Source organism: Rhinopithecus roxellana, chromosome 18 (assembly GCF_007565055.1).
Source record: "Rhinopithecus roxellana isolate Shanxi Qingling chromosome 18, ASM756505v1, whole genome shotgun sequence".
NCBI classification, from domain to species: domain Eukaryota; kingdom Metazoa; phylum Chordata; class Mammalia; order Primates; family Cercopithecidae; genus Rhinopithecus; species Rhinopithecus roxellana.
In genome coordinates this window covers 61,355,455-61,371,150 of record NC_044566.1, presented here as the reverse complement: position 1 = coordinate 61,371,150, position 15,696 = coordinate 61,355,455, and positions in this window count along the sequence as shown.

Sequence of the window (15,696 nt, the reverse complement as noted above, 5' to 3'; positions counted from 1 at the left end):
CAGAATGATCTTTTGTGGAGTAAAATGTCAGGTTTTTTTTTTTTTTTTTAAGAAAGCGATTTTTAGTTGTGACGTCATTTGGCAGGCTGTTCACAGTATCACTTTCTGCTTATTTTTAATACGTCTGATTTAAGCCGACGCTGTTCTACCCTGCCACTCCTACATAAATTGGTGCTGTGTGTAAGTTTTGCTTCTTGTTTGATGTGAAGCGGTTTCTCTTTCTTTCCCTCAAAAGCGATGTCCCCGTTAACGTTTGTTCAGTGAAGAGACGGGGTAAGAAAAGGTGGAACTGTGTTGCTGATAACTGTCAGGTCTTTTATACCCTTCTGTGTCTTTTTACGTTTGCTTCTGATCCCTGAGTTTGCCTTATGTCAGGCACGTGGAAGTATAAGCACAGTTCAAGTGTGTTGTTGGATAAGCGTGTAATTGAATAAGGAGTTGTAACCTAAAGTTAGAAAAATCTAACTCATAAAGAGTGTGAGAATTCCTCCTTGTCCATCAAAACAAGTAGGTTAAGTCAGAGGCAGGTTTACAAAGGCCCAGGTTTATGTTACATGTAAATTGTATGTGCTTTTGCTAGTTTTCCTGCCACTTAGGTGGCTTACTTAACGTGCTTCAGTTAACTCACCTTTAAAATGGGAGCAATAACCGTTATCACAGGGTTCTGTTCTTAAATTTGGACATACAGTTAGCTGTAACTATAAGTTATTTTTGTTATGCATCCCAAAAACTTGGTTTCTGTCCCCACCCCCCACCCACCAACTTTTTCTTACGTATCCAAACCTTGTGATTAAAATCCATGGAGACATAGCAGTTTTGAAGAGAAAGAACCTTTGAGATTATTTGGTCTGCTTCCCACATTTTAACTGCTGTACGAAGAGGAGACATGAACAGTTCTCAGTCTTTGGAGCCAGACAGATTTGGGTCAGGTTCAAATCCTTGGCACTATACTAAGATATTTTATATAAAGTACAGCTTGTAAGGGCACGAGGCCTCCTGGAGTCAGACTTCATGGGCTTGAATCCTGGCTATTCTTATTTGTGAGCTGTGTGACCTTGCGATAATTACTAAGCCTTTCTATATTCCACCTCATAGTGTTTATGTAATGATGGAAACTGTATGTAAAGCACTAAACAGATATCATTAATAATATTACTATGTACTGTCTGTAATCTTTGTCAAATTCCTCTTTGCCCTCTGTTTCCTCGACTGTAAAATGGAAGTAATACCTATTTTTGCTAGGATTTTGGAAGGATTCAATATAAATAAAACATAGGGTATGGTGGTATCTAACAAATTGTAGTAATAGAAGTAATATCATTCAGTGAAAATACAAACTTTAATCTCGTACTGCTGTGGATGCGTTGTATAGTCACGTTGTAGCCCCTTTAATCGATTCACCTTAATTATTTAGCACAACAGGTAAGTGATAAGAGGTTGTAAAATCTACCCTATTTATTTTCTAATTGAAATTCTTAGCTGGGCCAGGCATAATGGCTCACATCTGTAATCCCAACACTTTGGGAGGCTGAGGCAGGAGGATCCCTTGAGCCCAGGAGTTAGAGGCTGCAGTGAACTATGATCACTCCACTGTAGCCTGGGCAACAGAGCAAGAGCCCCTCTCTAAAAATAAAAAATAATAATCATTCCGAGCTAGGTGCAGTGGCTCCTGCCTCTAGTACCAGCCACGTGGGAGGCTGAGGCATGTGGGTTGCTTCAGTCCAAGAGTTGAAGTCCTGCCCACGCAATATAGCAAGACTACTATTAAAAAAAGGTGGCTGGGCGCGGTGGCTCACGCCTGTAATCCCAGCACTTTGGGAGGCTGAGGCAGGCGGATCCTGAGGTCAGGACATCGAGACCATCCTGGCTAAGATAGTGAAACCTCGTCTCTACTAAAAAAATACAAAAAAATTAGCTGGGCGTGGTGGTGGACGCCTGTAGTCCCAGCTACTCTGGAGGCTGAGGCAGGAGAATGGCGTGAACCCGGGAGTTGGAGCTTGCAGTGAGCCGAGATCGTGCCACTCTACTCCAGCCTGGGCGACAGAGCAAGACTCCATCTCAAAATAAATAAATTAATTAATTAATTCACTTTTATCACTTTATTTTATTTATATGTTTACTTTATATATTTTTATTACACATAGAATTTATCACACTTTCTGTTGTAATGTCAAAAAATTTTTAAATGAGACTTGGACCAAATAATGACAATCCCTACAAATCCTTGTTATGTAATTATGAATCCAATTAGATTTCATTCCATATTTGTTTTAGGGAATACCAAAGACGTCAAAAGTGGAAGCAGAAACAAGACTGCTTCCAAAGAACAATAAAACAAAAATGCAAAATTAAGCCCAAACAAAAATGCCATTCAAAGAGATAATATGCAGTAGATATAAAAAACGATGCCAGGCTTCCTTAAAAGGAGGAAGAGATGGGCAAAGGAGGGGATATGCAGATAGAGTAATATACATGAAAGGGCATATGACCTTGAATTTCTGGTATCAACCAGTATGGCGGTCTTCTCTATGACCAGCATAATTCAAGGGGCTGGAGGGTTACAGAAGTAGTATAAAACTTGTTCTAAATCAAGATGTGTTTTGTCGCTTTTCTACAATGCTAGGGCATCGTGAATACTCAATTATCTGAAATCTTGTCCGTTTGAACCGTTTTCCGTATTTGCTTACCAAAAGATTTTTGTTTTCTTCATATATATTAACCTGAAAATTTATCCTTTAAACCTTAATTGGTTCTGCTAAAACCTATTTTGGCCTTATTTTAAGTTATATTAGAATGATCATCTAAAAATAGAAATGCATGGGGAAATAATGCAGGGAGCAGAGACTTATAAAAAGGTACACCTAGAAGTAAGGTAAGTATGTTTTATCTGCTAGGACATGGAAAAGGATATGGAAAAGATATGTAAAATGTTGTTTCTTTTAATCTAAAAAGGATCATCATATTTTTAAATAAATGTGGCAGACAAAAACTCAATGTGTAGGAAAATGTTCATGTCTGTCCCCTAAACTAACTGTGAGCCACTTTTCCATTGGAACACCGTGCTCAGGCACACTGGCCCCCTACCCCCCATAAACACAGGGTGTTCCTTTATTCCCCTGACTAGAAAATTATTCCTCAGGCTCCTGGCTAGGCCAGTTCCTCATCCTTCAAGGCTCTATTGAAATCTTCACCACCTGTAGAGAAGGTTTCTGAATGCCCACCCAGTAAGCACATTACCCTTCCCCAAAGTATACCCAGTTTTTGTTCAGTTAAGGAGAAGCTGGTGCCAGCCCAAGCGCCCAGGGTGGTCACTGTTTGGCTTAGGCCGATCAGCACATCCTGTTCCCCCTGGCCACAGTCATTGGTTCAGGGATGGTTAGGTGACCTAGGCAGCCCGGTCAGGGTGACTCTCAGGACTGTGATTTAGAATGCCTGGATATCGGGGTATTTCTCTGCCCCTTTTCACCCCTTTCCTTCTACTCCCTCCATCTTCTTCCTCCAGGTGCTGTTGTGTGAGGTGATGAGGCCCAGAACCATTACAACAACCTTACTATCATCCTGAAAAGGAAATGACACATGGAGGTGGATAGAACTAAGAAAATTAAGTTGGAGCCTATGGCTAACTCGGTCTTGAGAACCCCACTCTACCTCTAGATTTAAGTTATGCCAGCCATACATTTCCTCACCACTTAAGACAACTTGAATTGGGGTTTCTGTTGCTTGCTACCCAAATCAAGTAACCTCCTCAGGAAGGTCTTTCATGACCATATTACCTAAAGCACATCCTGGTTCACTCTATTGTCATCCACTGATTTCCTTCACAACATTTGCCACACTCTATACTACAACATATAGCTGCAGTGATCTTGGTGTGTGTGTGGAGGGGGGGAGGAGTTGTGGGGATGGGGAGGGGTGGGGGGGGTGTGACTTCCTTCTCTGAATTGTCTGACTTAGAGGGCAGTGACTGTTTTTCTTCTTTATAGTGCATTATAGATGCTCAATCAATATTTGTTGAATAGTTGAATGAAAAAGCTAACTTATTGGGAAAAGCTTTTCTCTAATGCAGAGTTTCTTGGCCTTGGCACCGTTGACATTTTTTGCTGGATAGTCGTCCTGTGGGCTGTCCTGCGCCTTGAATAATTAACTGCATTCATGGCCACATCCCCCTAGATGCCAGCAGCAGTGTCCTGTTCTTCCTCTTGCCCCCGCCCCCCACCTCACCCCTGGCCCAACTGCAACAACCGAAAATGTCTCCAGACATTGCCGAATGTCACCAATGAACAAAATTGTTCCTGGTTAAGAGCTGTAGCTTTGATTTAAGCCTAATACAAAAAAGGCAGAGTTTCAGAATGTGTTTGAAAGAAAATAGAGCACTATCTGATTTCTGAGCCACAGAGGCTAAGAGATGGGAGAACAGTAACCCAGATCTGAATGAGTCAGACAACAACCTGTATTAGATTACAAGAGGAGGGACACATCTCTCATTTGGCTACAAGACATGCCTACTGTTGTACAAATGTGCACTGCCTGTTCCAAAAAGGTAATCTTGAACTGTGTTTGAAAGTATTTTTGTGATTGTCAATTATTTCCTTCAGAAAGGTACATATAATCCACTGTTTTCCTTTGCTTTGGGTTTTTTTGTTTGTTTACCGAGACAGAGGCTTGTTCTGTCATCCAGGCTGGAGTGCAGTGGTGCAATCTCAGCTCACTGCAACCTCTGCCTCCCGGGTTCAAGTGATTCTCCTGCCTCAGCCTCCTGAATAACTGGGATTACAGGCACCTGCCACGGCGCCTGGCTAATTTTTGTATTTTTAGTAGAAACGGGGGTTTTAGCCTACATAATATTCTGATTTTCCACCCTGAAAACTAAATTTATATACCAGAAATAGATTCCTCTTTTCTTATTTCCTTTGTTTCTTCGGGCACTTGTGAAAAGCAGAAAGGAAGAGTTAGTATCCTGTGTCTTTTCTATTCCAAATTATGATGAGGTCAGTTCAAAGTCCTGTACATAAAGATGCGTCATTTCAGTACAGACTCTTTGGGTTTGCTGTGTTGAAAAAAAAAGCACCTTCATTTTGGTGGGAAAATAACTAAAAATTGTTGGTGTATTTTTCTGTGGGTCAAAGAGATTCTGAAACCAGGATGTGTCTGAGCTCTTGAGGCGTATTTTTACAGATGCCCTCATTGGGTAGCTCGTTAAGCTGTTGGAACCAAGGGTGCATTCAGTTCCCCTAAACTAATTAATAATCCACTAGGGAGGGTGGGAGTGGTAGAATGAAAAACATTTTGGGTACCTGTTTTTATTGAACAAGTCAGACTGTTCTTAGCTCATTTGTACCAAGTGAAATGAAATTCCTCCTTCCAGATACTTCAGAAGAACTGACCATCTGATTGCAGAGTTACATCTTGGCAAGGATATATATAACCACTTGTCCAGTGGTGGATGACTAGAATAATGTGGAAAGGAGAGACATAACTCAAAGCCATACAAATTAAAGTTGCTTTATTTGATTCCTTGACATCAATGGGAAAACAGCAAAAAGGGCATTTCTTGCCTATTCTGAACGATGAGGCACTCATTATTCTACATGCCATTCAGCTGCTTTCCACACCAGAAAACATGAGGTTAAAACACGTTGAGAGGAAGAAGCAAAGCATTGGATAAGGTATTTATAACTGAGACTTCCTAGAAAAAAATTAAGTTACTCTTAGAAAGCTAATATTGCTGACCAACAACACTGAAACCAGCTTTTTAAATTCTGAAATGTAAGTTAGACCCAAAGAGTCTGTACTGAGATGACTCATCTTTATGTACAGGACTTTGAATTGACCTCATCATAATTTGGAACAGAAAAGAAACAGGATACTAACTCTCCCTTTCCTTCTTTTCACATGTGCCTGAAGAAACAGTTACAATTCTGTTTTTCCCAAGGAAGTGTGTAATTTGTTACTTTCATTAAAGAAGCACTCTCCATAAATATGTTAGTCCACCTTATTTCCTGCTTACAAAAGTTCTCCTAGCCTTTCACCATTTAACAACTCTTTTTATATTTTCACAATATAAATGTTTTCTCCTTTGTCTCTGAAAAGAGGAAACAGGATCGGCCCAAGACGAAAAGACAGGAGAGTGTCTTGAGCTTGTCCCTGCCGTGTCTCCAGCCTCTGTCTTTCCCAGGCCCAGGCAGATACCCCACCAGCTGGTGCCTCCCAACTCCCAAAGCTCCTTTCTCCTGGGTTCTGTGGTGCCATCCACGCTTACACATCTCTCTCTGCCCAGTGCCCTCCACCGAGCCAGGTGTGTAGCCAGCCCTCACGCCATTTGCTGCTGTTAAATGCCAGCACCCCACCCTCCCCAACTCTGTTGTGGCTCCGCCTACTGCCAGCACAGCTACCTCATCAAACAGGTGCTCCCAGTCATTCCCAGTCATATGAAAAAACCAAGTCATATAGATTTATGTTTCCACTCCCAGAATGGAGATATTTTTATTAAATAAGTTCCACCTAAATAAAACCAATTTCCCTAGTTGGTTATATTAAAGGCTGCATAGGAAGATATCCAAGGGGCAGGCTGGATGCGGTGGCTCATGCCTGTAATCCCAGCACTTTGGGAGGCCGAGGCAAGCAGATCAGGAGGTCAAGAGATCGAGACCCTTCTGGCCAACACGGTGAAACCCCGTCTCTACTAAAAATACAAAAATTTGCTGGGCATGGTGGTGCACACCTGTAATCCCAGCTACTCAGGAAGCTGAGACAGCAGAATCACTTGAACCCAGGAGGCGGAGGTTGCAGTAAGCCGAGATCTTGCCACTGCACTCCAGCCTGGCAACAGAGCAAGACTCTGTCTCAAAAAAAGAAAAAAGAAAAAAAAAAAGGAAGCTATCCAAGGGACATATGGCTCTCTGTAGGACTCTCCCTTATACTATCGTGGTCAGACTGGCTGGGTGCATTAGAATCTTTATGGCACCCTTCCAACAGCTCCCCACTGCCCCCGCCACCCCCCAACTCCATTCGTCTTGAGAAGAAAGGGGAGTACTGCTCTGCGCTCCCTGCTCTGCTTAGCTGCCTCTGATTTCTGTCTGAGTTGTTCAAACTTTAGGGCTTTGTTTATTGATTCTCCCAGGGGCTGTGAGCTCCCGAACACTGTCCTTTCTCTTTTTATTTATAGGCCTTTGTTGAATGAATCAAAAATTGCTTCTTTCCTTTTCCTTCGTTTCTTCCTGCCTTCCTTTCTCTCTTCGTCATTTGTTAATCATTCACTGTTGGTTGTGTCTCCTAAATGCCCCAGAATGAAAATCCCTGACCTACCTCTGCCAAGGTTCTTTTTTTATTTATTTATTTTTATTTTTTGAGACGGAGTCTCGTTCCATTGCTCAGTGGTGCGATCTCAGCTCACTGCAACCTCCACCTCCCAGGTTCAAGCAATTCTCCTGCCTCAGCCTCCCGAGTAACTGGGACTACAGGCGCATGCTACCACGCCTGGCTAATTTTTTGTATTCTTAGTAGAGATGGGGTTTCACCGTGTTAGCCAGGCTGGTCTCGATCTCCTGACCTTGTGATCCACCCACCTCGGCCTCCCAAAGTGGTGATTTACAGGCATGAGCCACCATGCCCAGCCCTCTGCCAAGGTTCTTAAGCCATACATGCATGTTCTCTTCCTATCTGATTACTTTTTGACCTGCCGTGGCTAAGAGGCCTAACCAGCAAGTGGGAGCCAGGCCTTCTTACATCACCAGCTGCAAGAAAGTGAAAAAAGTGTCCGTCCCTGTCTGCTAGAACAAACAACAAACCATTCCTCCTTTTCCCTACCTGGGACCTGCACTGGCCTTTCTGGGCTTTCCAATGGGGAGGACAACTCATTAGGAGGAGGAAATCCACTCTAGACTATCGCCTTTGGTGGCAGAGATGAATAAAAAAGGTTTTGCTTCTCCCCTGGAGTAATGGAAGCTCGACCCTTACTACTGTGACCCATGGCCTGTCCTTAAGGATCACATTTGTCTTTGAATAGACCCAGAACTCTTCCCTGGGGGCAGGGTACCATTGTCTGTTGTTGTGTGTAAGGAGATGTGAGGGTGTTTGGCAGGGATGGTAAGTGGGGACTATAACATTGAGGAACCCTGGGCTGTTCCCAAAGTGAAGCAGGAGAATAGAGTCTGGAGGCAGGGAACCTAAGGCAGATTTAGGCTGACTTCCTAGAACTAAATCAAAAGGAAAACCCCAACTTTGCAAGCCCCTCCCTCCTTTTCCTGCATGGCAGACAGAAAATTGAAAGTACCTCTCATTGGTTGCTTTCCACAACCAATCAGATGTTTGCATAGGAATGCAACTTTGTAACTTTGCTTCAGCCTCTGACTGTGGACCACTACTTCATTTGCATGCGGTGTACACCATGGCCAATGGAAAACCACTAGAATGTATTTAAGCTCCAGAAAATTCTGGAACTGGGGCCTTGAGCCCCTATGCGAAGGCCCACTCCCACCATGTGGAGTGTACTTTTATTTTCAATAGATCTCTGTTTTGGTGCTTCATTCTTTCCTTGTTTTGTTTGTGCATTTTGTCCAATTCTTTGTTCAAGATTTCAAAAACCTAGACACCCTCCACCAGTTACAGAAGGAAGAATCCAAGGACCTTATTGGCTTTTTTGAATAAGGTCCTTGGATTCTTATTAATATGGAGCAGTAGGTCTCCGTTATATTAATTAGGATAAAATAAAACCAACATGGCCAAACCTTTATGCTTTTAAATGTCCTTATAGATTACATAATGAAAATACCTATTAGCCTTTGACTTGAAATGTTTTATTCTAGTAAGTCGTCTTCGCACTTTCCTCATACAGAGTGATCTGGAAGAACTCCTACAATGTGGCAGCCCTTTGCTTTGTGCTGGTGATACCATGACGAACAGCCCACGTTCCTGCCTTCAGGAAACTGAAAGGGAGCCAACTCTCAGAACTGCAGCAAGGTTAAGGGCCTGGGCAGCTGTACTGTGCATTTGGTATTATAGTAATAGTAACAAGACAACCCTCTAAAGACTGTGTCTGGAGTCAGGCAGAGCTGGGTATAAATCCTGGTATCTGCAACCTCTCTTGGGCAAACTGCCTAACTCCTCTAAAATCTTACCGGTAAGATGTGGAGAAGAAATTCTACCTCGGCCAGGCGCGGTGGCTCACGCCTGTAATACCAGCACTTTGGGAGGCCAAGGCAGGTGGATCACCTGAGGTCAGGAGTTCAAGACCAGCCTGACCAACATGGCAAAACCCCATCTCTACTAAAAATACAAAAATTAGCGGGGGGTGGGGGTGGCGGGAGCCTGTAATCCCAGCTACTGGGGAGGCTGAGGCGGGAGAATCGCTTGAACCCGGGAGGTGGAGGTTGCGGTGGGCCGAGATCACCCCACTGTACTCCAGCCTGGGCAACAAGAGTGAGACTCCATCTCAAAAAAAGAAAAAAAAAAAGAAATTCTGCCTCATTGTGGTATTGTGGGGACCAGTTAATAAAGTAATATCACCTAAGCCAGATGTCTTCAATAAAAAGGGCACAGATAGTTGACAGCTATGGTTATTATTGCTTTGATTACTAATGCTTGGTTACCTAAGACACTTCCAAGTGACTTCATTCCCTTCATAACCCTTTCCCAGGATTATGCGAGAGAACAGCAAAACTGTTTCCTTATCCTTATCTTTCCTATTGTGCTGTTCATGTTGCATGACTGCTTATATAATTGACAGTCCACAAATTTCAAAAAAACTACATATATCTGTGTGAATATCTTTGCAAATAATTCTAAGTCAGAGAATCAGATTTTAGAGGGGAGGTCAAAATACCTCCATTCCATTGTGAAAAATTCATAACAATATTCTGAATACCACGGATTTAAAATCTATTACTGTCCTGGAAAGGTTAACTTTCTTTTCTTTACCTTTATTTCTATGACATTGTTCTTTTGGCCCTGTCTCCAGTGTTACTTTATAACACGTTATATTTCTGCTCAGTGGATTGCTACAGTGATGTTGGTACATGTTCTAAAGAGATATATAGTATCATGCACTAAATGGACTAGTCCATGCACCTTTGTTCAGCACTGGAAATTTCCCAAGTCTATTCATTCATCCATTCATGCAACAAATATCTGTGGAATTCCTCCCATGAAAAGCCATCGTGTGAAAGTGTTACAGTTGATTGAAGGATCATTGTCAACAATGAAAATGTTTGCCTGCCTGCTGGGGCAAGAGACCTAAAGATGTATAATGCAGAAGATGACAAGGAGCTGCAGGGGAAGCCAAGGGCTCAGGGGTCAGAGAGGGCTGTATTCAAGTCTCACCTCTCTCACTTTAACTGTGTGACTCTGGGAAAAAGCTTAAGCTCTCTGAACTTCATCATTTTCATCTTCAAAATGTGGATCTTCCATCTTTCATTCAACAACCATGTCGCCTTTGTGCTAGGTACATCTCCCTGTCATTTATTTATGCTCTCGTTAAATTCTCACTACAGTTCTCTAAGGCATCTAGACAGTAGTTCCTCAACAGATGCTATTTTATCGACCCTGTACTTTTAATGAACATCTTAATTCAACAAACTTTGCGTGTCTGCTATGGGCCATACCCTGAGCCAGGAGACACATGGCTTTAAGAAAAAAAGAGTTAAAAACTGTGGCTCAAGCTTCTCTGTCTGGTTGAGGACACACCCATAAACATAATTATGCAATGGAATCGTTATAATGACAGCTCTGTGCACAGAAAATCGTTGGACACAGACGTGGGACACGTAGCTTACCTGGGCCAAGGGTGTGGGAACGGGGAATAAGGTGGGTGACGCCTGAGCTGAAGTGAGTAGGATCGAGGAAGAGGACTCCGTTTCTCTGCCAGAGTATGCAAATACAGAGGAGATGAACAGATACCTATGCAGAGCAGGTTAGCGATTCTGAAGTTCAAGGGTCAAAATAAGGAATGAGCAACAATTATGTAATAGGTGAGCCCAGCTCAGAGAGGCACATACTACAGATGTGTTTCCAGGTTGTCTCTGAGTACTAAAAGATTGTTAAGTGTTCCAGGGACCTTTTTGCAGTAGCAATGGCTCCCCAGGAATTCATCTTGACAAAATAAAACCAATATGGCCACACCTTCATGTTCTTAAATAGGTTCTTACAAATTACATCATGAAAACGGCTATCGACTTGTAATTTTTTTCTAATTGTTCTTCCTCAGACAGAATAATTTGGATAAGCCTAATTCCTCTGGCTAGGACTTTTAAAATCATGTTGGTATTTGGGCTGGTTCCTGTAGCTGGTTGGCACAACCCTCTAACAATACCAAGATGGTGCTTTGTGTCCCTGACTGCTTCTGGAAGAGGGTGACCCACTCTCCCCCAACTCGGGCCACTCACTGTACCACTGACTCAAACCCAATTCAATGGCCACCCAAAGCAGGACCAGGGATGAGATTTGACCGACTGCAGACCCAGAACCACCACAGCTAGAAAAGCAGTATAACCATGAAAAAGAAATTTCTGCCAAAACATTTGTAGGCTAAGATTACACACAAGTACGTTTGAGACTAGAGGAGTCGAAACATAATAAACTGTAGAAAGGAGCATGCTAATGCAGACTGGGACTCCTAGAAATGTGAATTTATTCTTTTTGCCACCCAGGGGAGCCAGAGACTCATGAAAATCTTACACAAGCTGTCAAAGTTAGGAGCCAGGGCAGGGAAAAACAGTATCTTAGTTTGGATTTTTGCAGTTGCAGGCAACAACAAAAAAAAAATCAGCCAACCAACAAAACAAAACAAAAGTAGGAATTTACTGATCCACCTAATTTGGAAGTTTTAGGGGGTATCTAGTTTAGGCTCGGCCATTTCCAGGAGCTCAAGTGACATCCTCAGGACTTTCTCTCTGCCCATCTCTCAGCTACACTCCGCTCTGCGTTGCTTCTCTTCTCAGATGGGCCTTCCTTATACAGGGGCAGAGGCAGATCTTGCAGCTTCAGGGTAACATAGTTCTTACTGTAAGAGAGTCACAAAGATACAATCAGTAATTAGACTGATAGTAGAGGCAGGTATTAACGACCCAAACCCTTGCTTGATCAAACGGGGAGGAAAAGTGAAGGGGAAGGGGCATTGGCCTCAGCAGACTGGGAGCCACAGAGGTGGTGGGTGGGGACACATGCAATGTGAGAACAGAACACAGCGCTTTCAATAATTTCTTCCCTTTCTTCAGCAGAGCCTAAGCCACCAAATCTCTGACAAGTAAGTCCTGGTGAATGGGGCACAATTTTTGTTCTATTAGAAGTGCAAGTTGGCCGGGCCCGATGGCTCACACCTGTAATCCCAACACTTTGGGAGACCGAGGGGGGCGGATCACGAGGTCAGGAGATCAAGACCATCCTGGCTAACATGGTGAAACCCCGTCTCTACTAAAAATACCAAAAAAAAAAAAAAAAAAAGCCGGGCATGGTGGCGGGTGCCTGTGGTCCCAGCTGCTCTGGAGGCTGAGGCAGGAGAATGGCGTGAGCCCGGGAGGTGGAGCTTGCAGTGAGCCGAGATCACACCACTGCATTCACTCCAGCCTGGGCGACAGAGCAAGACTCCGTCTCAAAAAAAAAAAAAAAAAAAAAAAAAAAAAAAAAAAAAAAAAAAAAATTTGTGGGGATGGGAGGGGGTGGTGAGGCTTCAGGATTCTGGGTGGGACAGTCCTCAGGTCTGATCTCATACAGAGCAGATCACTAACCTGCCTCTGGTGAAGTGGCCCTGGAGGGGTCTGAAAGCTGCCTTAGGTGATGAGTCCAGCCCTAAGAGACTCCCCTATCCTCTGGGGCCTTCAGCCTTCAGTTGCTCAATCTCCCTGGTAATTGAGACCAAGCTGCTAAGTGTTGTCAGAGGGCTGCGCTGAGACCAGTAGAGGGTGAGCAGGCCACAGAGATGAATCTGGAGGCCAGTTGGGGCAGAGAAGGTGACTGACTGGATGAAATGAGGATTAACTGCATTTAGAGTGTGTTTGACTATAAACTGTGAACTAGAGGTCTCTGGAAAGGGTTTGTAGTAAGAAAAGTTGGCATTTCAGTTTCTCCTTGAATTGAGGACAGTGTTCAGGAGTACACTAGGCAGTGGAAAATGAGATAACATCCAGAGCCGATGTGACCTGGAGGCAGATGAAAGCTGAAGCCAGAGGAACCTAGGCCTCCCTCTTGGAAATGTGATCCATTTGTGAGTTGACTCCAGTTACTCTAGGAGCATGGCCCAAGCCCAGCAGTAATTGGTTTTATGCTACTTGCATTTCTTTCTTTTTATTTTACCTAAAACTTTTAAAAGGCGATATTTTGTTTTAGTTGTGCTGCAAAGAGAAAAGTTGGGGGCAGGTTTTTTGTGAGCTGTGTTGGGATTGATGGTATTTGGAAGGTGCCAAACGTCCCCAGGTCCTGTCATGCCACAGCCACCTCCTCGAGTTTCTATAGAAAACAAGGTCAGGCAAAAAAAAAAAAATCTCTACTTCTGGGAGGCTTTTGCCTCAAACCCCAGTGTAGAAATCTGGTGTGGTGGCAGAGGGCTAGCAGTAGACCAGAGGGGGCCTCCTGGCCTTTCCCTCGCTGGATCCACACACATTTACCACACTCTGATACTCATTTCTTCAACAGGCATTCACCGAGTGTCTACTAAGTGCCAGGCGCTGTTCTAAGCACTGAATATTTGGCAGTAAATAGCAGACAAAATCTCTGCCTTTTTGAAGCTTTCTGGTAAGAGTTTAGGTATTTGTCCCCTCCAAATCTCATGTTGAAATTTAGGCTGGGCGCAGTGGCTTACGCCTGTAATCCCAGCACTTTGGGAGGCCGAGGCGGGAGGATCACGAGGTCAGGAGATCGAGACCATCCTGGCTAACACGGTGAAACCCCATCTCTACTAAAAATACAAAAAATTAGCTGGGCGTGGTGGTCGGGGCCTGTAGTCCCAGCTACTCGGGAGGCTGAGGCAGGAGAATGGCATGAACCCAGGAGGTGGAGCTTGCAGTGAGCCGAGATCGCGCCACGATCCCAGTGTTGGAGGTAGGGCCTGGTGGGAGGTGTTTGGGTCATGGGGTAATCCTTCATGAATGGCTCGGTAATGAGTGAAGTCTCCCGAGAGAACTGATAGTTAAAAAGCATGTGGCACCCCTCCCCTCTCTTGCTGCTTTCCTCTCAACATATGATGCTGACTCCCCTTCCTCTTCTGCCATGACTGGAAGCCTCCTGAAGCCCTTACCAGAAACAGATGCTTAGTGCCATGCTTCTTGTACAGCCTGCAGGTCCATAAGCCTACTAAACCTCTTTTCTTTATAAATTACCCAGCCTCAGGTATTCCTCTGTAACAACACAAATTGATTAAGACACGAATGTTCTGACAGAGGGAGATGGACAAAACAAAACAAAACAAAAAAATCGCTGTGGTAAGCACCAAGAAGGACTAAAGCAGAGTGGCCAGGCGCAGTGGATCACGCCTGTAATCCCAGCACTTGGGGAAGCCGAGGCGGGTGAATCACGAGGTCAGGAGATTGAGACCATCCTGGCTAACACGGTGAAACCCCGTCTCTACTAAAAATACAAAAAATTAGCCAGGCGTAGTGGCGGGTGCCTGTAGTCCCAGTTACCTGGGAGTCTGAGGCAGGAGAATGGCCTGAACCCAGGAGGCGGATCTTGCAGTGAGCCGAGATGGCACCACTGCACTCCAGCCTGAGCGACAGAGCGAGACTCCGTCTCAAAACAGACACACACACACACACACACAAAACCAAACTAAAGCAGAGTAAGGGGGCAGGCGGTACAGGGAATGGTGTGTGTGTGCGTGCATGTGTGTGCACTCCTACTTTAAAGGAGGTGGTGAGCAGAAGCCTGAAAAGAGTGAAGGAGTGACGTGCAGATAACCTGGGAAGAGGGATTCTACGCAGAAGGGAAACATGCAGAAGGCCTGGGGTCGAAGCCTGGTTGGCATGTTCTTTGAGTAGCAAGGAGGCCTGTATGCCCTGAATGGAGAGGCAAAGGCAAGTGTGATAGGAGAGGGGGTCAGAGAGGGCAGTTAGGGTCATCTGAAACCACCTAAGTCCTTGTAAGACAGAGCAAATCTTTTATTTGCCTCTGAGCGAAACGCAAAGCCATTGGAAACTTTTGAGCAGAGGAACGATGTGATATTCGTGATTTTCCAAGGCTCACTCTGGGTATGGCATGAAGTCCAGAGCAGTGCTGCCCAACAGAAATATAATGTAAGCCACAAATGCAAGGTTTATGTGTCATTTTAAAAGTTCCTAGTAGCCACATGAAAAAGTAAAAAGAAATGGATGAAAATAATTTTAATATATTTGACTTAACCTAATATATCTAAATTATTAACAGTTCAACATACAATCAATATAAAATTATTGAGATATATATATATATATATATATTTTTTTTTTTTTTGAGATGAGAGTATTGCTCTGTCTCCCAGACTGCAGTGCAGTGGTGCCATCTCAGCTCACTGCAACCTCTGCCTCCTGGGTTCAAGCAATTCTCCTGTTTCAGCCTCCCAAGTAGCTGGGATTACAGGTGCCCACCACCATCCATCCCTGGCTAATTTTTTTTGTGTTTTTGGTAGAGATAGGGTTTCACCATGTTGGCCAGGCTGGTCTCAAACTCCTGACCTCAGGTGATCCACCTGCCTCGACCAAAGTGCTGGGATTACAGGCGTGAGCCACCACACCC